Source organism: Antechinus flavipes, chromosome 1 (assembly GCF_016432865.1).
Source record: "Antechinus flavipes isolate AdamAnt ecotype Samford, QLD, Australia chromosome 1, AdamAnt_v2, whole genome shotgun sequence".
Taxonomy (NCBI): Eukaryota; Metazoa; Chordata; class Mammalia; order Dasyuromorphia; family Dasyuridae; genus Antechinus; species Antechinus flavipes.
In genome coordinates, this window is record NC_067398.1 from 498,162,909 (window position 1) to 498,187,508 (window position 24,600).

At 34.0% G+C, this 24,600-nt stretch overlaps 1 long non-coding RNA gene across 1 annotated transcript in view; it reads right to left on the reverse strand.

Annotated features, from left to right (window-relative positions):
• Window positions 1–5,301: 5,301 nt before the first annotated feature.
• Window positions 5,302–24,600, reverse strand: part of LOC127543975 (uncharacterized) — a 56,500-nt gene continuing 37,201 nt past the window's right edge. The window contains exon 7 of the long non-coding RNA XR_007949352.1: window positions 5,302–5,853. This is a non-coding gene — a long non-coding RNA (uncharacterized LOC127543975). The remainder of the gene's footprint in view (window positions 5,854–24,600) is intronic.

The window sequence follows — 24,600 nt, forward strand, 5'->3', positions numbered from 1 at the left end:
GCTAGTTTCTATTAATAAGCATCTTTATTTCTTTGACTCTGTCAGTTTAACTTCAAAATGAAAGTGTTGCATTAAATTAACTTTAAGTTTCTTTCCAGGTCTAACATTCTATGTTTTTTTTTGAAGATAGAACTAAAATACAAATCAGTACTTCTAGGATCATTTAACTACATTTATCTAGCAAGATGTCATGGAGATATATCAAGTCCAAACCAAGTGAGGAGTTGGGGGTGTAGAGAGAAGCTATAACTGATCTTGGCTGGAAGCCCAAGAGAAAAGACAAGGGAAGTGCTACATCTGGCTGCTGATCTTCCTGCCAAAAAGAAGAACATGTGTACTTGGGGGTGGAGGGGAAGGTTAGAAGTTATAGGGAGGAAGGCTGCCTCTGAGTCATTGATCTGTCTACCACAGTGAGTAGTCCCTGATGTGGACCACAAAAAGAGACCCAGAAACCAATGGAAAGTGCAAATCCTTTATACATCTTCCTGATCTTTGGAGTCAGAAAAGCCTGGATTTAAATGATGTTTTAGACATAGTAGTTGTGTGATTTTGGGCAATCTTTCTATTCCTCAGTTTCCTCATATGTAAAATGAGTAAGTTGAACTGTATGGCCTCTATATTCCTTTTCAATCCTGTCTGTGATGTTTTGTCTTTTCTATTGTTTATAGCCTAATTGGAACACAAAATCACTTCATTCCTTGTTGCTAGTTGCTTGTTTGTTTACTCCTTAGGTTCCCATAAGGGTTGGAGACAAAATCCTATTTTTATTCCAAAATGAATGACAAAAATGTGGCACATTGGAGGAGCTCTCTCTTTTTAAGTGAGAGATTATTTTTAAATGTTTGGACCCTTTCTGGGATGCAGTTTCCTCAAAGGAAACAGATTTGAGGGAGCTGGACTAGCAATTAAACTTGTTCTGCCTGATTCCAGAAGATTGAACTATGACCAATGGATTAAAATCATAAAAAGGTAGATTTTTGGTTTATTACAAGGAAAAACTTCCTAACAATTAGACTAGCAAAAAATTCATTAGAATTTCATTCTTTAGAATGACATTAGAAGACAGTGAATTTCCTGATCGGAGCTTTTCAACTGAGGTGATCACCATTTGTCAGTTATGTTGTAGAGGGAATTTCCATGCAATTACAGATTAAACTAGAGGACTTTCAGGTCTCCTCAAACCCTGAAATTTCATAATATGGATTATCTGCCTAAGTTTCTGTTGCAATGTCAGTCAACAGACTACCCTGATTCCATGAGTCACTCTCTTATCATGATACCTCCTTTTATCCATTATGATATTCCTCATAACCACCACCTGCTTGACTGTCTGGATATCTGCTGTTCACTACTGGATAGAACTTCCTTGGTTTCTGACATTCAGAAATAGATAAATTAAATAAACTCGATTAGACTCCTAAAATCAGTAGCATCATCAGAAATTCAATTCTCAAATATACAAAATGTATTCATAATCATAAAATTTTAGAGCTGGAAGAGATCATGGGACCCTCTAGTCTAAGTTCTCTCTTTCTAGATAAGAGGAAACAGAGGTCACAAGAAGTTTGAACAACCTAAAGTCACATCTGTAAAATAAAGTTCTTCACAATTTCACAAGTCTTAAAAAGTGTTCAAAATGCATGATCACAGGAAAGGAAAACAGTTTATCTGTTATAGAGTAATATTTCAAAGTCTTTCACTCTTTTCCATGAATAACTTACTCCTTTCTTTGTTTCAGAGTTTATAAAATTGCAATCTGAAGTTTATGTGTATGTATGTGTGTGTGTGTGTGTGTGTATGTGTATTTAAGCCATGTGGTCTACCACAAACTAAAACAGATTTGTAATGGGCCTCTCCTTGAAGGACTTTTCCAACAACTTTTTGGGACTTAGAGAGACTTATTTATTAGGAGAATGTCCTGAACTGAAAATACCAGGAAATTGTAAATGAGAAGCATAGAAATAGCTTGCTGAGTGCAAGAGTTGGTTCTTTTTGCAAAGGGGAGGATTGGGGAGATGTTGGGAGGGTTTGTTTTGTTTTTTGTTTTTCTTTGTGTGTGTTTTTTAAGAGCTTTGGCAGATGTCAGAAGTATGAACTCAAGAGAATGAGAGACAGAGAGAACAGTAATAGTGTTTTTAGACAAGACTGAATGTTTAGAGATTGTTGGAGGTAAAAGCATGGGCAACAGAGAGAATATGCCTGCATCTGCTAGATAATATACTCTAAAGAATCATATGGAAAGGTTCTAGCATTTGCTAAATCTCTCCAAGCAGTTCCATGATATGGGAAAGTGAAAAATTGCTGCGAGTGTGATGAATTTGATGACTATATCTTACCCTTGTTAAGTGGTGGATAGATTCAGTGTCAGTTGACACTGGAACAGCTTTTATCCAGTTATACTACCTTCTTGCCATTTCTCAAACAAGACCACTCCATTTCCCAACTCTGCGTATTTTTAACTGTCTGTTTCCCATGCCTGGAATGCTCTCCCTCTTAGTTTCTACCTCCTGGCTTCCTTCAAGTCCCAGTTAAAATCCCAATTTCTCTAAGAAGCCTTTTCCAAACCCCCTTGATGCTAGTGCTTTCCCTCCGGGATCATCTCCAGTTTATATTGTACCTATCTTATATGCACATAATTGTTGTTGTGTTATCTTTCCCATTAGATCATGATCTTGAGAGCAAAGATTATTCTTTCCCTTTCTTTGTATCCACTTTACTTAACCCAGTGCTTGGCAAAGTAGGTGTTTAATAAATGCTTGTTATTAGAGATGAGTAAAAAGAAATAAGACCATTTCTTAAGATACATATATGTCTTGACTAAAGAGATGCCATAAGAATTCTTTCTTTCCCAAATTAGAGTATGATTCATACATATTATTTTTTATTCTGTCCCGTGTAAGTATCCAATGCTTGAATCCTAAGAGTCCATGACTTACTCTGAAAAATCAGAGTTCCTTCTCTATATTCTGTGAGCTTTTGGCTAAAAATAATAAAAATTGGCCTGATTTTCAGTATTTAATCTAGGTTTTGTTTAAATGTGAATTTAATCCAAGGCAATCCTAATAGAGTTAGGATAGAAAATGCCATCTGCATCCAGAAAAAGAACTATGGAAATTGAATATAAATCAACACATGCTATGTTCACTTCTTTTTTCTGTTTTTTTTTTCTCTCTCTCATGGTTTTTCCCTTTCTTCTGATTTTTCTCTCCCAACATGATACATAAAGCAACATGTATTAAAAATAAATACTTAATAAATTAATTTTTAAAATGTTCATTTAAATTGAATATTTATTTTCTTTTGTAAAATAACATTTTACCTGAATCTGAACAGGCCAAATAAAGAGATTTAAAGTATAGATAATTCAAGCTGCCTTCCCCCCAAAACACACACACACACACACACACACACACACACACACACCTAACAACTTTTGTTCTAGTCAGGAAAATCATTCTTTTTCTGACCTGAATTATCTAGATTGTCTGTCCACAGTGGCTGAACTTATTGGATAATGCATTGCTTGGCTATTTACGTCCCTTTGCCTATGAAGACACAGCCAGACTGTGGTCTGGGATCCTTCCATCCAGATATCCACTGTAACACTATCCTTGCATTATGACCACAGACAGAAAATAAAGCCTTTGAAGTAGTGCCTGAGGAGCCACATTCTTTATTGTGGGAAGATAGCATTGCACAGAGAAAGAGAATTAGTTCTGAACTCAAATCCTAGGTTCAAATCCTGACTGATATTTATTAAACATGCAATCTTAGGCAAATCATTCAATCTTGCTGGGTCTCCAATTCTTCACATGGAAAATGAGGAAGTTGGACTAGATGTTCTCTGAGTCCCTTCTAGGGCTAAATCTACTATAGATGGATTCTGTAGCTTAGACAGAAATGGGCTGGGTCTTTCGTGTGTCAGTGTCTGCCCCCAAAAGGGAACCCAGAGAGGATCATTTGGGTATGTTTAGGAGAGCACCGTCAGTATTCTCTACTGTGCACTCCCTTTTCCATCCCTGCACCTTTCTTTATCTCAGCACTACCTTCTCCAACACATAGCTTCAGGATGAACAAGTCTTTTACTATGTTGAAAAGTCTAGTAGTTAAGTATGAAAAATCAAATGTACAGAATTATGAAATTTTAGAACCATTTGAGTACATCTGTTCCAATCTTGTCTCTCTGATTGGCCCAAAGTTACATAATTAATTAGTTGCAGATGAAGGTCTAAATCCTACATTCCAAACTCAGAATCTGGTCCACACAACACTACAGGTATTATGATATATTCAAGAACAGATTTTTCATAGGTCAGTCACTTTTGCATATTAAACCCATTAATATATAATATTAATTATATTTAATTTATTTAATTTAATTTAATTTAATTTAATATTAATTTAATTAAATATTAAATAAATAATAAACAATCTCTGGGCAATGCTTCTTAGTAGCAAAAGAGAAGAGATGAAGTATTGTCTAGTAGGCTGAGTTCTTGACTTTTAGTCAGAAATACCTATTTTCAAATCCTTCCTTGCCTTTATCATATGAACCTGAGTAAATCACTCACCGTCTCTGAGCCTTAGTTTCTACATCTGTAAAATGAGAATAACAATATTTTAATCAACAGTGGGCTAGAACCAGCTCCAATCAGCCAAGTGTTAAATTTTCAGAATGAGCATTTGGATCTTGAATATTGTCAAATGCTACAAATCAGGGCTTGATTTATCATTTTGTTGATTGTCTAAATTTTAGAAAGTGTTGGAGAAATGTTAATGGTGTAGACTAAACTTAAAAGTGTGTTGTATATACATTTTAACACCTATTAAAGATTTCACATTACTTTTTTGTTGTTATTGTTCAGTCATGCTTGACTCTTCATGATCCTATTCAAGGTTTTCTTAGCAATGATAATGGAGTGGTCTGACATTTCTTTTTCAGTTCAATTTACAGATAAGGCAGGGTTAAGTGACTTGCCCAGAGTCACACAGCTAGTAAGTATCTGAGGGCAGATTTGAGGTCTTCTTCATTCAAAGGCTGGTCCTCTATCCACCGTGCAATCTAGCTCTCCATTTATAGCACAACACTACTTATAATATATCAGTATGTAGCTCATAAAAATAAACTAATGTAAGTAAAGCATTTGGCAAACTTTAAAGCATTATACAAATATCAATTTATATTAAACACAATTTATATTTCTGTTTATTTTATTATATATATTATATATACACAATTTCATATATAAACACAAATTTATATTAAAAACAATCAAATTGTTTTTAGTAACCCAAATCAGTACAATGAAATTATTTTACCAAAATGTTTGCTCTTAGGCAGTTAGTTGAGCCTGTAAGTTTTGTACCATGCTTTTATACTCTTGAGTCCTTCTTTCCTCAACATTTTGAGTTAAAACCTGGGCATCTAACACCTTTGTATTTTATTTGCATTTTTTAAAGGCCAGGTGTCATCATCTGATACATTTTAGAAAAGAGTCAGGTGCAGAAATAAAAAGGTGACCAGTGCAAAGCCAATGGCTGCCAATACTGAGCACAGATAATGCTTTCCTTTAAGAGTTGATCTATGTTTAGTTTGAACCTAGTTACAGCATTCACTGTATAGTCACTTGCTATAAATTGCAGCAATATAACAATGAAATGAAACATGCAAAAATATGAATTTGCTTTCCACAGCCTTTTCCACATTACCATTTTTTGAAAATGCCATCTGTCTTGTATATATTTTGATTGTCTAGAATTGTTTTCTGTTGTCTCCTTCATTAGAGTGTGAGTTCTTTGAGGGTAGGGACTGTCTCTTGTGCTTTCTTGTATCTCCAGTGCTTGACACAGTGCCTGGAACATAGTAAGTGTTTAATAAATGTTTGCTGACTGACCAACCATTACTGGCTATTTATGCTTGTGCTGGAATATATTTTGACTTATTTTGCTAATAAGTGTTAAGTGTCTGAGGTTAGATTTGAACTCAGGTCCTTGTGACTCCAGAGTCAGTATTCTATACACCATGCCATCTAGTTGCCTCAATTATCTTAGCTTTTATGGCTAATATATGACACTGTTAATTCACATTGAGCTTGCAGGCCACTTAAAACCCTCAAGTCTATTTGAGATAAACTTACTTTTGAGCCAATGTCTCCCCTTCCTTTAACTTGTAATGATTTGTTAGATTGTCTTATTTTTAAAATTAAATATATTTTATGAATGGAAATGTGATCAATTCATTTAAATTTGTATCCCAACATTTTATTTTAAAAGCCTTGAAAAAAGCTAAAAAAACCTCCATTAAAAAATGCATTCTAAATCTTTTTTCCCTATTAAATTGAATGAAAACCCCTCAGAAATCATTAATTACATTTCTTTCTTAGATTTGGACCACTCATTAATATTGGTTAAAAGCACAAATCCAGATGGCTTAGTTTTAAGTCAATACATGTTTCATTTTCCACAGTGACTAATAAAAATGGATCTATGAAGCAAAAGAAAAGCATATTTCAGAGAGAAAAACTTATTATTTGCTAATTCATGACAAAGTTATTAGATCAATAAACAAACTAGTGTTTCATAGCATTTCTTAATTAATATTATAATTATTCCTTCAGGTATTTTCTATGCAATGAACCCCAGCAATACTGGTAGGTGGTATATATAACAAGGTTTGGAAACCTATGAAAGATAGTAAGCAAGAGATATGCCCCAAATACTTTGAATGTATCAGAACTGAAAAAGTACTTTTACTAACAAAGGGATCTTAGACAGAAGGGTGTGAATTTATTATTTACCAACCTTAAAGGGAGGTAATAAAAATAATAGTTAACATTTATATAGTACTTACTAGGTGCCATGCACTGGGCTAAAGGTTTGCAATCATTATCTGAGTTGAAATAGATGCTATTATCATCTCATTTTACTGATGAGGCATATAAGAGTTAAATGACTTGCCTAATACCACATGGTTAATAAGTATCTGAAGTGAGATTTGAAGTCAGGTCTTTCTGATTCTTAGCTAGGAACTATCCATCGCACTACTTAGTTATTGTCTACTCCATATAGTATGATATAAAGGACATTGAAAAGGTTTCCCCAGAGACAGATGCCTCCAACCATCATCTGAAATCCTTTATTCCACTCTTTTACAATGTATAAAATTGCATGTATTAAAAGATACACTTTTTTTTTAAAGAAATAAACTTTTAAAATATCTCCTTTCCACCTCGCCTTCCCTGCATTAAGGGAAAGCATAGAATATAGGACCAGGGAGGTAAGAGTCTCACTGTATTGTGTCCTATTTAAATGCCCTCTGGAGGGCACATTAGGACATGACGATACTGAAAAGGCCACCCATGAAGGGCCACATTTTAGCATAAAATCATTACTAATTTGCATTCCTACTACAATGAAGCTTCACTGGAAAGAGAGAAGATTGCTTTCTGTTAGGAAATAAAAGGATTTGAGGAAGGAAGAAAAATAATTTCCTAAGGGCCCACCTAGAGCCCAAGGGCTGCTAAAGGAGTGATAGTGGAGAATATGTGGAGAAAAAACAAAAACGGGTAATGGGAAAGTGTTCTTCTCATTTTTCATTTTCTATTGAGACCAGTCTTTGTTTGGGGATACAAGGTAGGTCAGCAATCAATTTCCAGTGAGAGGACTGTCACTATGGCAACATTTTGAGAGTGATCAGTAGCTCTCAAAGCCTCAGCAATCAAAAAACTGGATAAAAATAGATTAAAAAAAAAAAAACACTGAATTTACCAACCATAAGACTAGTGAGTGGGATGTAAATAGTAATATCCTGCATTCAAACAGGGTATGGAAATACTAAAAATTTCCAGAACACAGCGATGGTGAGAATAAGTGTTACCATGATATTAGTTTTACATATACGTCTTTGAGAAAAGAAGATGAAATGTTTAGATTTCCATGGCAATGATCAGGTGAAAAAGCAGTTGTGTTTTATTTTAACATGCTGCTATGCTTTACATATTAGAATCATTAGCACCATTAAAAAAATAATGCACAGTTGTTAAGGATTTCACCGACCTTCCTCATAAACTGATGGGCTATTGCTGCTATTGTTGCTCACTCACATCTGACTCTTCTTGACCCTATGGACCACAGCACACCAATATTGTTCATGGAGTTGTTTTTGTTTTTTGTTTTTGCAAAGATACTGGACTGCCATTTCTTCCTCCAGTAGTTGAAGGCAAACAGAGGTTAAATGATTTGTCTAGGGACACACAGATTTGAGATTACATTTTTGCTTAGGTCTTCCTGACTCCAGTTCCAATACTCTCTCTAACGTCTGCAAAATGGTAGTTTTTTTTTTTTTTAATAGCTTTTTATTTACAAGTTATATGCATGGGTAATTTTACAGCATTGACAATTGCCAAACCTTTTTTTTTTTAATTATAGCTTTTTAATGGTAGTTATTTTTAAAAGTGAAGATGGGAAAGAAAGATCATTCATAAACAGTTAAGAGTCAAATGTGAAAGCTGGAAATGATAACAGAGCAGTTCAAGAGATAGTCCCATCTGATTAGAGCAGAGTGCCCCCTGGACTAGAATAAAATAAGACTGGAAAGTTAGGGTGGAACCAGGTGGAACCAAATTATAGAGACTTGAATATTAAACAAAGCAGTTTGATGGGTTCTGACTTTTTAAAAGCAGAGTGTTGGTACAACATTATCTATGTAGAAGGAAGATTAGTTTAAATAAAGGATGAGTTGGGGAGAGGAGGGTAAAGAGAAGAAAGTGAATGAAGAAAACATTTGTTAAAATGTACTGAAATTCTATATTTGCTTATGACACAATAGTTTACTTTAAAAATCCTAGAGGATCAGTTAAGAAACTAAGATAATAGCTTCAGCAAATTTTCACATAACAGTATTTCTATATAATAATAACCAACATAAGAATTAATGATAGAACGGGAAGTTTTATTTGAAATAACTACAATATTTGGTATAAATAAAATATTTGGGAGCCATTCTACTAAAGCACACCCCATTCTTGTATAGATTTCATTACAAAATGGTCCTTAAGGAAATAAACATCTTAAATAGTTGGAAGAATATTCATTGCTTATGATTGGACTATGCCAAGATAAAAAAACGATAATACTACTAAAGTTAATTTAGTCTTAATGCTATACCAATCAAATTATCAAAGGGATACTTTATAGAACTTGATAAAATAACAAAACTTATTTGAGAGAATAAAAGATATAGAATATCAAGGGAAATAATGAAAAAGGGTAGGAATGAAGAGGGAATATCATTTCCAGACCTCACATCTTATTATAAAACATCAATCATAAAAACCATTTGCTTGAAAAAAAATTATATCAATGAAACAGACCAGCCAATGGAGAATCAGAAATAATGGAATTCAATAACCCAGTGTTTAATAAACCTCAAAACATAAATTACTTAGGAAAAACCCTCCTTATTTGATTTAAACTGCTGGGGAAAAGTAAAAAAGCAGCCAGTCCAAAATAAGTCATAGATCAATATGTTATACATATTCCACATTAATTCAAATGCACATGTAACTTTAATATAAAAGATCATACCATGGGAAAAAGAGAATTAGATTGTATACCTTTCACTGCTACATGCATTCTTTGCCAAAGTAGAAAGAAAAATGTAAAAGATAAAAAAAGATAATTTTGATTACATGAAAAAGCTTTTTAAAAAAGATTTTAGTACTTATAAAACTAATAGCTAAGATAGAAAGGAAAAAGGTTTCCTGAGGCTTAAACCAACAGCCTTGTATCAACATTCTTGGATAAAGGTTTAATATGCAAAATATTCTGACAATTAACAGAATTATTTAACACCAAAAGCCATTCTCTAAAAGATAATTGGTCAAGGGATATGAATGTTTGTTAAAAAGAATTGCAAAATATTAACAATCATAAAAAAGAATATCTGGATCACTTGTAATGAAAGAAATGAAAACCAAAATAACTCTGATATTTCACCTCATGCCCAGTAAATTGGAAAAAAATGATGAAAGATGAGAATAGTAGCTAAAGTATCCATAACCTATGACCCAAAGATAGCACTGTTAAAATACACCCCCAAGGAGGTCATTGACAAAAAGAAAAACACACATGAGATTTCTAGCAGCAATTTCATGATAGCAAAGAACTAGAAATAAAATAGATATCCATTGATTAGAGAATGGCTAATGAAATTTTGGTATATGAATGCAGTAATATGCTACTGTGCTATAAGAAATGCCATTTTTTTCTCTCTTTTGAAAAATCTTTGTTATAAGAGATGGCTCTTTAGATGGGGAGAGAGGAAAGATTCAGGAGAAAATTAAGGTAAAACATAAAATAAAGACGTTTAAAAAATTATGGCAATGACCATTTATGACTTAAAAGAACTGATGATGAATTATGTACAAAATGAGATGTACACACACACACACATATATGTATATATATATACATATATATACGTGTGTGTATATATATATATATATATACACACACACACATGTGTATATATATATATACATATATATATGTATATATATATATATATATACATCTATCAAATAAATTTACTTTGCTTGACTCTTATTTAAAGGTACTGAAATTGTTTGGACAATGGTATTGAAAGTCCGAATATTATGTTGGTATATACAGGAAGAGAAAGAGAAGAAAGACAATGTGGAGGGATAGTGGATAAGACTTAGAAGCAGATTATATACAGGCATACCTCATTTTATTGCACTTCACTTTATTACATTTTGCAGATACTGTGTTTTTAAAAAATAATTTGAAGTTTTGTGGCAACCTCGCATTAAGCAAGTTTATTGGCACCATTTTTCCAACAGCATGTACTCACATCATGTCTCTGTGTCACATTTTGGTAATTCTCACAATTATTTCAAAGTTTTTTCATTATCATTATATGTTATAACACTTTGTGATCAGTGATCTTTGATGTTCCTATTATATTATAATTGTTTTGGGATGCCACAAACTGCACCTACATAAGATGGAGAACTTAATCATGAATGTTGTGTGACTTCTGACTATTCCATCTTTCTCCCTTTCTTTGGAGCTCTCTATTACCTCTGATACAACAATATTGAAGAATATTACATAAACTTAGTTGATAAAGCAGTGGCAGGATTTTATAGCATTGACTCCAATTTTAAAAAAAAATTTCTACTGTGGATGAAATGCTATCAAACAGCATTGTATGTTACAGAGAAATCTTTCATAAAAGGAAGAATAAATAGATGTGGCAAACTTCATTGTGTGTTATTTTAAGAAACTGCCACAGCCACTCAAATATTCAGCAACTACCATCCTAATCAGTTGGCAGTCATCAATAATGAGTCAAGACCTTCAACCAGCAAAAAGTGTATGATTCACTGAAGGCTTAGGTAATTATTAGCATTTTTAAGCAATAAAGTATTTTAAAATTAAGTCATGCACATTTTTTAGAAATAATAATATTGCATATTTAATAAATTACAGTATAGTATAAGCATAATGTTTATAAGCACTAGGAAACAAAAAAAAATTATGTGACTTGCTTTATTGTTATATTTGTTTCTTGCAGTGGTCTACAGCTGAACTCCCAACATCTCCAAGGTATTCCTGTATAAAAAGTAAGAAAGAGAGATGACTTGAAGATAACACCAAAGTTGCAAACACTGGAAATGAAGATACTAGGTGGTATCATTGGTAAGAAAAAACAATAGCAGAGTCAGAAGGAAAGCATGGGGCAAAGATAATACATTGGATGGATTATGTTAAATTTGAGGTGTCAGTGAAACATCTCATAGACAGATTTTTTAGCTGTTGGGAATGTGTCAATAAAGAGCTTGAAAGGGAGGTCAAGGATAGAGATAGATTTGGGGATCATCTGCATAGGGCAGACAAAGTTATAGGAGGAAATGAGATTTCCAAAATACAGTTTAGAGAGAAAGAGAAGAATATTAACAACAGAATCTCAGGGAACATCCATTTAAAAGATTGGAAAGATGTAGAATCAGCTAAGGAAACTCAGACAAGTCAATCATAAAGGTAGCAAGAAAATTGAAGAGTGACTCCAAAGCCAAGAATTGTCAATGTTAAAAGCTACAGAAAAATGAAAGGACAAGAAGTTTAAAAAGGTCATTGGATTTGACAATTAAGAGGTCATTGTAAACTTTGAGGAGAATATTTTTGATAAAAATTATAGGAGCAGAAACCAAATTTGCAAGGGTTGAAGGAAAAATTTGTATTAAGAAAATTAAAATGTCACAGTAGACATGTTTTTCAAGAAATTCAGCACTGAAGAACAAGAAGGATAGAAAACTAGTTGGATGGGATATGTGTTTGTATGTATGTATGTGTGTGCTGTTGTGTAGTTGTTTTCAGTTGAGTCCTCTTTGTGACCTCAATTTGAGGATTTTTTTCACAAAGACACTGGAATGGTTTGCTATTTTCTTCTCTAGCTCATTTTATAGATGAGGAAACTGAGATAAATGACTTGTCCAAGGTCATCTAACTAGTAAGTTTCTGAGGCTGAATTTGAACCCAGGTATTTTTGTCTCCAAGCCCAACATTCTATCCACTGAGCTACCCAGCTTCCCTATATTAATGTGTATGTGTATGTGTGTGTATATATATATACATATACATATCTGTATACACACACATATATATGTAAATCTTGTTTCTAAATTGTTTCTAAATCCTGGGTACCAAACCCTTATCAGAGAAGCTTAATAAAAAGTTATTCCCCCCATTTAACTGTTTTCTTTCTTATCCTAAGTATACTAATTTTGTTTATGCAGACTTTTCAACTTAATCTTCTGTAATTACTTCTATCCATTGTTCAACAATACATCTCCTACTCATAACTGAAAAATCTGCTTCTCTTCTAATTTTTAATAGACTAATAATTAATATTGATAAATTATTATATATAAAATTATATATAATTCATTATACACATATAATATAATTAATATTAATAATAACTAATATAATACATTTAGAATATATTGGGCAATATGGCATAAGTATTGGTCTAAGCTTAATTCTTGCCAAACTGTTTTCCCAAAGTTTTTATCAAGTAATTTGTTCTCTCCTAAATATTTTCTATTTTTTAGTTTACTGAACATTGAGTATTGAATTCCATTATTTTCATTCTCCCTTTCCTAGTCCATCTCTTTCTTCTATTTTTTTAAAACTAATACCAGATAGTTTTGATGACTGTTGCTCTACAATAATTTGAATCAGAGGTCCTCAAACTTTTTAAATAGGGGGCCAGTTCACTGTCCCTCAGACTATTGTAGGGTCTGACTATAGTAAAAACAAAAACTTTGTTATGTGGACCTTTAAATAAAGAAACTTCATAGCCTTGGGTGAGGGGGATAAACGTCCTCAGCTGCTGCATGTGGCCCACGGCTGTAGTTTGAGGACTCCTGGCTACTGAATCATTGAAGTATTATCCTGGAAATTTGAAGTTTGGAAGTGCTATTTCCCTCCTCCTTCCTCTTTTCTTAATTTCTCTGGATATTGTAGACCTTTTTTCCCCCAAATGAATGTTCTTATTATTTTATTGAAGCCTATAAAATATCCTGTTCGTAATTTGATTAGTGTGGTATTAAAGTTGCAAATTAATTTAGGAAATATTTTCATTTCTATTATATTGGCATGGCCTAGCCATGAGCACTGGATATTTCTCCATTATTAACTTCTTTATTTCTTTCAGAATGTTCTATAATTGAATCTATAAAAATATTTTATGCATTTTAGTAGATTAATCCCTAGATATTTTGTACTTTTTGTAGTTATTTGCAATGTGATTTCCCTTTCTGTTGTAGCTTCTTAGATTTTGTTATTAGTGTATAAAATTCTATTGCATTTTTGAGACTTCAATTTCTTATTAACCACATTAATTCTCTTTTCCACCTGGAAGCTCATTCTTCCTTCCCTTCAACCACAGTAAAAAAAAAAAAAAAAAAAAAAAAACTACAAAGAAAATAAAAATGGTGTAATTCTTTCTATAATCTTTATGTTAATGTTAATGTTAAATGTTAAATGTTGGTTTCTATGCTTTTTTTGTTTAGTGACCATAGCCTTCCAGGGATGTTGGTCTCAGTAATGCATAAGGTTATCACAAAGGCAAAGCCAATGTCCATAGGTACTTAACATGTTTACCAAAAATTCTATAAGTATGAAGGGTGGCAGGAAAATTTGAAATACAAATTTCTACTGCAAAAGAGAAAATTCCAGCCCAGTCTTAGCAGTCCTTTATTCTCCAATCGAGAACATCTGTAGAATGATTAATCTACATAGCTACATTCTATTAGACAAACATATAAATACAAAGAGATATCTTCTCTGCTACAATGTAGAAAGTTAACAAGTTACTAATGTGCAGGAATGCTTTCTTCATTTTTTTCCTCAATCATATTGTACTCTCATAAGCAGGCAGAATAGTTTCCCTGAAGCAGCAAGTATCCCCTGGGGAAAAAATAAGAGGTAGTAAGTTCCAAGCAAGTTGGGCTACCTCTTCCACCCTAACCATCATGTCCCTTCAGACCTGGATGGAAAAACTCAAAACTCTACCCCCCAAACTATCAGACTGGCTTCTAGCCCAGTCTCAGCAACCATCATTGAGGAGAGAAATCTTTGTGGAAAAGGGTTCTGCTACTTTCCTCATCACCATCAAAAACAATTTATCAATTGCCACTTGCAGGCAGATGGCTACAGGAGCCCTGAGAATGGCAGCACTCCACATCTGTTATCGAGGGAAGCAAAATTTGTGAAGAAGGGGACAACTATTCTCACCACTTCCAACCAAGTGCTACCCACAGTACAGGAAAGCCAACCTATCTGAGGCAGTAATTATATTGACAGACAAGAAGCAGTATGTACCAGAAAAGTCAAACCACTGTCTCGACCTTTGCTACCATCGCCCCATAAATTTTGATGGAGACTGCTCAGAATCCTGAACCCACGAATCTTGGCAACACCAAGGCATCCATAAGCCTGGGAAGCAAGCCCTGTGGAGATGCAGTCTGGCAACTGCTTCCATAGACACTACAACTATATCTTTTGAAGATACAGAAAATTCAGTTTTCCTTGACATTGCCAAATGGTTCAACATCAGAAACTAATTAGCCTTTATTAGTGTAAATTATAGTAAAGAAAAGGCATTAACATCTGCTTTGCCACTTCCCCTTCAATCCATCTGACCCTTCTATTGTGCTTGCAACTAAAACCTACATGTGTTAATTCCCCATTAGAATGGGAACTCCTTGAAATCAAGAAATAGCTCTGGTTTTCAATCTTCCTTATCATTTAGGACAGTGCTTTGCAAAAAAAATAAATAAACAAGTGTTTAATAATGCATTTTCATTCATTTATTCATTCTGCCTATGACTCAAATGCCCTCTTAAAATATTTGAATCATATTTCATCTTTGAACTTTGTAGTGCCCACCACAATGCCTTGCACAGGGAAGATCTTTACACTAGAAATGATTCTAGAATTGAAATTGAAATAAATTTGAATTAGGAAAGTTGAGTTAAAATGGCATTCATTTGGGTTTTAAAAAATCTGACTTGAGATCAGGTTGTTTTCCAAAGTGAGAGAGGAACAGGGAAAGGAACAGAAAGAAGGAGCTTACATGTTCAAGCAGAGGCTGAATGATCATTTATCACCCATATCATAGAAGGGATTCATGAATTGGGCAGATATCAGAGATAACCCTGAAGATACGTTCAAATTTTAAGATGTTTTATATGTATAAAGATCAGAATCCTTTTGGATCAAATCCTAGAGAGGACTTGATAGAGATGGAATTACCATCTAAAAAAGAGAAGAAAGTACTTACCTTCGCCTTAGTATAGTTACCCAGAGAAGGAAGATGAATTTCCTCTGCTTCCTTTTAAAAAGTGTGGAGAAGGGGCAGTTAGATGGTGGTGTGGTAGATAATGTACCAGCCCTGAAGTCAGGAGGACCTGAGTTCAAATGTGATCTCAGACACTTAACATTTCCAAACTGTGTGACTCTGGGCAAGTCACTTAACCCCAATTACCTCAACAAAAAAAAAAAATGTGGAGGTGTTGGGATACATAGAATCAAAAGTTTTTTGAATTTTAAGAAAATACTGAGAAGTAGAGATCAGCAAATGTTGAGAAATATGTTAATTATGGAAAGGTGAGTTTCTCAGAAGTGAGTACAAGGGATAATGCTGTAAAAAATTACCCTGGCATGGGTTCTGTCAATAAAAAGTTATTAAAAAAAATAATAATAATAAAGAAAGATGAGTTTCTGTACTAAGCTTAGGCTGAGCAAGGCTTTGTATACTTATCAGTATTTTGACAAGAAATAAATTCATGCAAATGGATTGGTTGTTCAGAAGAACTAAGTACTCCCAAAGAAATATTTTTTTAACTATTTTTCACAAGCTCCACAGAAAAACAATAATGTGCCTCCAACTACTGAGAAGACAAGAACACCCCTCTCTCCATCCCATTCTCTTTCTCCCCAACAAGCAATTTTTTCACCACTACATGCATTCCCCACCCTTCCCACCCACTCACCCTCAAATAGAGTTTTTGTAGATTTTGCAGAAATGGATAGGACATGATGGGTGTGAGGGAAATGGTGATAATTCTGCACAGAGTTGACTTTTCTTGGCCTAAAAATACCCCTTTCTGCCTAAACCCTTGGGTCAGAAACATTCTCTCAGAAAAACTGCTGGCAAAGATTTTTGACTGGGTGAAATGTCAACTGAGGGTTTGGTAACTCTGGATAAAGTTGAAGACATGGTAGGTTGGGAGAGGCAGTAGTTGAGGTAGAATGAATAGTGAATCTTTAATTTGCCCAAACTCCTAATTGTTAAGGAACCTATTTGTCTCTCCCCCATATTCCATATTATTCAATCATAGAAGAAAAAAATTGGATTTGGGATCAGAAAACTTAGATTAAAATCTCAGCTCTGCTAAATATTCTGTGTGGCTTGGGATATGTCATTTAATATTTTGGAATCTCAGTTTCTATAAAACAAAAAAGGCTCAACAAGATGCTCTCTATTGTCTCTTCTAGCTCTAAATCCTTGTTATTGTTGTTGTTTAGTTTTGTCTGACTTTTTGTGATCCCATTTGGGGTTTTCTTGACAAAGATACTGAAGTGGTTTGCCATTTCCTTCTCCAGTTCATTTTATAGATGAGGAAACCGAGGCAAACAGAATCAAGTGACTTGCCCTTACCAAGCTAGTAAGTTTCTGAGAGTGTGTTTGAACTGAGGTCTTCCTGATTCTAGGCTCAGTGCCCTATCCATCTAGCTGTCCCAGCTCTAAATGCTATTATTTTATATAAGTAGAACAAGTTTCAACTTCACTTTGAATAGTATCTATTATGTGCAGACTACTCTGCCCAGCTGGGGAAAATGAATATCAAATAAGACCAGTTTTTTGTTCTCATCTAATAGAGATACAGTTTTGAAGCCATATTGCACCCATGCTGTCACCTGAAATGTAATAATAGTCTTGGAACCCATTGAGTACAGAATAGCTTGTGAGGTAAAGAGAGCAAAGCCTAAGTAACATAGAGTAAATGGGACTTTATCCTAGGATCCTGAAATACAGGAAGTAGAATTCCTCCCCAGAAGGTTTCCTTCTTCCTAGGTAAAATACCATATTCACCAGCCTTCCATTATAAGAGATATCATCCTTACCACGAATCCATCACAATGGTATCTATCTCCCTAACCTTACTCTTCCCTTCATATGCACAAAGTCAAAGAACTGTGTCTCTAGGGGACATACTTCTCCAGGCAAGACTGTCTTGCAATCAACTCTGTCCTTTGCAGTACCAACATTCCACTCTTCCCTATTGTTTTTGTGCCATGTGAAAAAATTCTGGGTTACATTTCTGGTGAGAAGGCTAATTTTTTGAATGTTCTGGTGCCAAAAATTTGGGGAGTACAGGACAAGAGTTAGAAAATCAGAGTCAGAAGAAAGAAAAGAGTCCTTTGGGGATGGGAATGGGGATGGAGCAAGACAGAATAAACTTTTGGAGAGAAAGTACCCAGTGAACATGAACTATGAGAAGGAAACCCAGGAAGACAAGAAGGAGGGCTAATATTCAGGGATTGGGATAATTAGCTACAGAGTATTTGAGTGTGGTGGGCCAAGGCAATTGAAGCAGATTCAAGGGCAAGCTTTTGACTTTAATCAATGGGGAAAAGGGAGGTGTGATCAGAGAAAGGCTGGATAGGAAACAGATTTTAATTTCAGACTTTTGAGAGGTTATTATAAACAACTGTGAGAAAAGGTTGTTTTAAAATGTGTTTAATGTAACTATTCACTCATTGGCAATACTCAGGATTTCCTATAAATATCACTTACATCTGATGGAATGAAACTGTAATGTGTAATTTGTAAGGCAAAGAGGCGAAGAGCAAGGAGGAAAACTTGGAAAGCAAAGACTTGGCATGATGAATTCTGGGAATCTAAACTCTATTCTTTTTGGAACTAATGGTGAACAATTGCCTTTTGAATGGATATGATCTTAATAATGTACATTTTTGCTTTGGTTTTTTGGCTATTTAATGTACTCTCTAGAGTGCTGTTCAAAGGACTTTAAAAGAACAGCTGCTTATTTCTTCTTTTTCTAATTAGCACAAAACCATCTTGTTCTTGCCAAGACTCTAGGCTATATCTACTCTAGCAAAGTGAAGGGAATGGTTGAGGCAATTATCTCCTGTGAAGAAAAAATAGGTGGGTTTTTCTTGGAATAATTGGTATTAGCATGTACCTTAATCAAATCATTAGGACAATTGCTTGTTCTTTCATTTTGTCCCCAAGGATACTGCCTAAGTACAACATTCTTCTCCATGTCCCTTTATATATCTAAAAATGTCTAAATCTTCACTTATTTTCTTTTCCTTCCCTCCTATTTTGGAAGATGAAATTGTCCATTTCCTTGCCAAGGCCCTCCACTTATGCCATTGATACCATCTTTTCCTATTCTCTCCAATTCATTTCCATCAATCCATTCTTTTCACTTAACTTCAAGAGTTCCCTTTCTACAGCTTCTTATGTCTTTTCCTACATAGTGAGCTGTGTTTATCCTTAAAATACTTTCATTGACCCTATATCGACTCTAGTTCCCCTTCTTTCACAGGATGACAAATCAAGAGCAAGAAGGGATCCCAGAGATCAATTAATCCAACCACCTTACTTTACATATGAAGAAACTGAGCCCCTCTTCAGAGTCTGAGTAATTTGTTCAAGGTCACATAAGATAGCAAATATCAGGAGTATAGTTTGAACTAAGGTCCTTTGATTGCAGAACCACTGCACTGATTGCAGTATTTCTACTGTACCACATTTCTTTTATTGCCAACTCTGAAAAAAGTAGAACTTCAGTTTTTGAGATATGATTTCCAGCTTCATTAAGACTGCTCTTTTCAAAATCACCTATGGCTTTTAACTACCATATCTAATAGCCTTTTCTCAGTCTCCTTTCTCTTTGGTCTTTCCAAAGCTTTTGACACCATTAATCACCCAGATGGTGTTTCTGGATTTTTTTTTTCCCATCTGTTACATTGCTCTCTCCTGTGCCTTGTGACCTCTCTAACCTTTCAACACAATTCAACCAATACACATTTATTAAGAGCCTACTATTACGTGTTAGGGGATAGAGTAATGGCCCTGTATTTAGGAGGATCTGAGTTGAAATCCAACCATGGATAAGTCACTTAACTCTGTTTGTCTCAGTATTCTCATTTGTAAAATGAGTTGCAGGAAAAAATGGCAAAACTCTCTAGTATCTTTTCCAATCAAGCCCCAAAGAGTCAAAAAGGAACAACTGACTAAACAACAAATGTGTCAAACAATACAAGAACAAAGAATGAAATAATCTTCTTCAGAAGGGTCTTACATTTTGATAGGAAAGACAGTAAATATGTTTGTAATACATCCAAGCCCTCCTTGCCCTTGCAGAGGGGTTTGCATAGCTCATTAAAACTATGAACTATGCAGTTCAGTTACCCAACACAGATTATAGTGGAGAGTTCTGACAAATGGAGATTCACTAGAGAAGGAAATGGCAAACCATTCCAATGTATTTGTGAAGAAAATTAGAAAAGTAAAGCTAAATAGATACCCAACTCATAAATTCTTAGACAAAAAGGTTTATCAACTAAACTCTTTGAAAAAGCTGCCCATATTTGATATCTCTACTTCTCTTATTACTCAGTCTTCAACCCTTTACAATATGGGTTCTGATTTAATCACTCAACTGAAATTGCTGTCCCCAAAGTTACCAACAATGTCACAAAAGAGCCTTAATATCCATGAGGTCACAAAAAGTCAGACATGACTAAATGACTGAACAATAGCAACAAATCTATACAGTATAGAAATATATAACTTTATTCAGAGGTTGTTGTTTGTCCTCCATTGTTTCAACTAGTTTTTAGTTGATTGTCTAATTATATAATTATAGGGGCATCTAGGTTGTGAATAGAGCACTGGCCCTGGAGTCAGGAAGACCTGAGTTCAAATACAGTCTCAGACACTTAATACTTTCTAGCTGTGTGAATCTGGGTAAGTCAGTTAACCCCAACTGCCTTGCAAAAAAAAAAAAAATAATAATAATAATAAAACAAAGGGAGTATCATGCAAGTAATGTAAATTATAGTAACAAGACAAGAAAAGGAAAGTGAAGGCATAAGAATTAAAAGAGAAAATAAAACTACCACTTTTTTGCAGATATGATAGTATACTTCTAGAACCCTAGATAATCAATTAAAAACTAGTTGAAACAATTAACAATTTTAGAAAAGTTTCAGGATATAAAATAAACCTACATATATGAGCATTTCTATATATTGCCAATAAAACCAATTAGGAAGGTATAGAAAAAGAAATTTCACTAAAATAACTACAGAGATATAATAACCTTGGAAGTCTACTTGCCCAGACATATATAGGAATTATATGAACACAAAAATAAAGATAGATCTAAACAACTGGAGAAATATTATTTGCTTGTGGTGGATTTTTATCATGTTGGTTGAACCAATATAATAAAAATTACAATACTATCTAAGCAAATTGCTTATTTGGTGCCATGCCGAAACTGCCAAAGAATTATTTTTTAGCGCTAGAAAAAATAATACAAAATTCATCTGTAAACAACATTATTATCAACAACAACAACAACAAAAAGATCAAGAAAATTAAGAGAATTACTGGAAAAAAGCAAAGGAGTGGCCCCATAGTACCAGATTTCAAATTATACTATAAAACAGTAACTATCAAAACAATCTAGTATTGGATAAGAAATAGAGTGGTTGATCAATGGAATTGATTAGGTACACAATAGTCAGAAGTAAATAATTGCAGCAATTTAGTGTTTGATAAATCCAGACTGAAGGTTTGAAAACCAGAATTAATTATTTGACAAAAATCTCTAGAAAGCAGCTTGTCAGAAACTAGATACAGACTAACATCTTATGCCACATGAATAGATTCATGCTTTAGACATAAAAGATGATATCATAAGCAAATTAGGGAAGTGTGGAAGGAATTTCCTGTCAGATCTATGGATAAAGGAAAAGTTTATGACCAAACAAGAGAGAGAAGATCACTGGAGAGAAATTGTATAATTTTAATTGCATAAAAAAGAAAAAATTGTTTTTTGCACAAACAAAAAGCAATGCAGCCAAAATAAGAAGAAAGGCAAGAAACTGGGGGTGAAGATAGAGTGTGAAATTTACAAGAAGTTTCTCTGATAAAAACGTACCTTCTCGGGGCACCTAGATGGCACAGTGGATAGAGAATCTAGTTGCTATTAGAGAATGTAAATTAAAACAACTCTGAGACACTACCTCACACCTATCAGATTGACTAATATTGACTGGCAGAAAAGGAAAATGGCAAATGCTAAAGAAGATGTTAGTTAGTGAAGCTGTGAAATGATCCAACCATTCTGGAGAACAATTTAGTACTATGCCAAAGGACTATAAAACTCTGTATATCCATGTTTACAAAAGTATAGTGGTTCTTTTTTGGGATGACAAAGAATAAGAAAATAAGGTCCCATCGATTGGGGAATGGCTGAACAAAATCAAGACAGATAATTGCCATGGAATACTATTGTACTTAAATAAATAAAGTATTGACATTTTGCTGGGTTAGTTTAAGTAACTCTGTTTTTAAAAACCTCATTTAGACTTTGAGTACATGGCAGTTAGTTTACATGAGAAGTCGTGTGCTCACCTCCCCCATCTTCTCACTGATACATATACCAACACAAATACTAAGAAAGTGGCTGAGGAAGTATTAACCCCAACTCCTCATTGAAATGTGGAATTAGAATTTTCTTTCCTTTATATGAGAATTGTTTATTCCTCTCTATAAAGCAGCATGAAATTTGAATGTAGACAGTCACACTTCTACTGCTAATTGCCTTGGTGAGTTCAATACTCTTCTTAACTTCCTTTTCCCGAATTTGCTTTTTTAATTATGGTGAGACCCATATAAAGAAATCCTTTTAGCAATTTGGCAAATTAGCCAGGAGTCCCTTTGTTCACATGACTATTATCAAGTGAGCCTATTCCATTTCAGCAGGCACTTAGACCTTTGTCCAATCACGGGTTGGAGTGGACTCCCCTAGTTATTAGCCATGAAGTTGTTGAATAAAACTAACCAAAATCAGTAAGGATAAAGAGAAATAAACGTTAAAAGATATTCTCTCTCATTTGTCCATAAAGAAGGGAAAGGGAGCATGTAGAAATGGGGTCAGGGAGAGTACTAGTCCTTGCCCAATATTAGATTACTGAGGGATAAATGACAAAGGGATATGTATATCAATATATAATTGGCATAGAGTGAGTCTCCTGCTAACTTCCTATTAGATAAGCTGTTCAAAGCTTGGGATAATGTAAAGCTGCCTATGCAAGCAGAGATGTCCATAGTTCAAGGGGTAGAACTCAGTTCATACTAGATGCAGTACTTAGATAATTTTGGGGAACAAATTTGACCAGGTAGATATTGGACTTTTGATTATTGTCAGTCATGAATGCTAAAAACCAAACATGAAGAACTAGAGTTCAGGGAAAAAATGGATTGTTTATGCATTGGGTCAGAATTTTCGAATTCAAAAATCTGGGTGGGAGGAGAGAGAGAAAAAGAGAGAGAGACAGAGAGAGAGAGAGAGACAGAGAGGCAGAGAGAGAGAGAGCAGCGAGACAGAGAAAGACAGACAGACAGAGACAGAGAGAGAGAACAAAGAGAGAAATGGAGAGACAGAGAGATAGACAGACAATTAGAGAGGGGGGAGACAGAGACAGAGACACACAGAGAGAGAAAAAGAGAGAGACACACACAAAGAGAGATAAAGAGAGAGAGAGAGAGAGAGAGAGAGAGAGAGAGAGAGAGAGAGAGAGAGAGAGAGAGACAACTTATTCTCATTAATTTTTGATAAAGCTTTCAATGGAAGATGAGGAGAAAAATTGTGAATTTCTTTCTCTCTGCCTTCACAGTTCTGGTGAGGATGGAGATTGCAGAGGTCAAGCAGCTAAGAAGAGGAGACATTTATTTTCTCTCTCCCTTCTTGCCTGATTTGTAGAAATTCGTGGATTTATAATCTAATTAGAAACAAAATTTTGCAAGTCAAATGTAATCCTTATTGTAAATTTCCAAATTAAGGTTTAACTATTTTCCAATTGCTGAAAAAGTATAATAGTTAATTGGCATTGTAAAAGGGTAATTATGGTAAATCAGAACTTGTGAAAGAAATTTGTTAATTTGTCATTAAGGCAATATTCTTAGAAAAATACATGAATTAGAATAACCTGAGTTCAAATCCATTCTCAGAATTTCATTAACTGTGTGGCTTTAAGCTATTACTTTCACTTCTCTTTACCTCATCTATAAAAGTTATAATGACAGCACTTAAACCTACCAGAGTTGTTGTATGGATCAAATGACATCATAATTGTAAAGTGCTTAGCACATTTCTTGGCACATGATAAGCACTGTACATAAAATTTTAGCTATTATTATTTTCATTGAGTATGAGTAGTCTATAGTAGATTTTGAATGTAACCAGTAAAGACTGCCAAATTTATATATAGTGGATTTTCCATGAAAGGATTCAAGAATAGCAGTCAAATGAATGTACATTATTTGATTAACAAAAAAAGTTGTTATATTTTGAAAACTCATCTTGTTTATGTTATTGTTAGACTGCTAAATTTTTTGAATTATGAATTTTGATAAGCCCCTTATATTGTTTATGTTATTGTTAGACTTCTAGTTTTTTTGTATGATGAATTTTGGGTAACTATCACAAAAGAATTGCTGTTAACTGAAAAATGATGCCCCAAGAATGTTGAAATTGGATCATTATGAAAATAACTTCCCTTTTAATCTGGATACTGTTACATTTGAATTGAGTGATTGAAGAATGTGGTCACAGTTTTTGAAGACTTTTAAATATTTAATTGGGTATGTTTTATTTTAAAATGGATAAAGTTTTGGGGTTTTTTTGTTGAGCAGGGTCATAAGATCTTATCAGCCCTGCTGTCTGCATGTTGTCA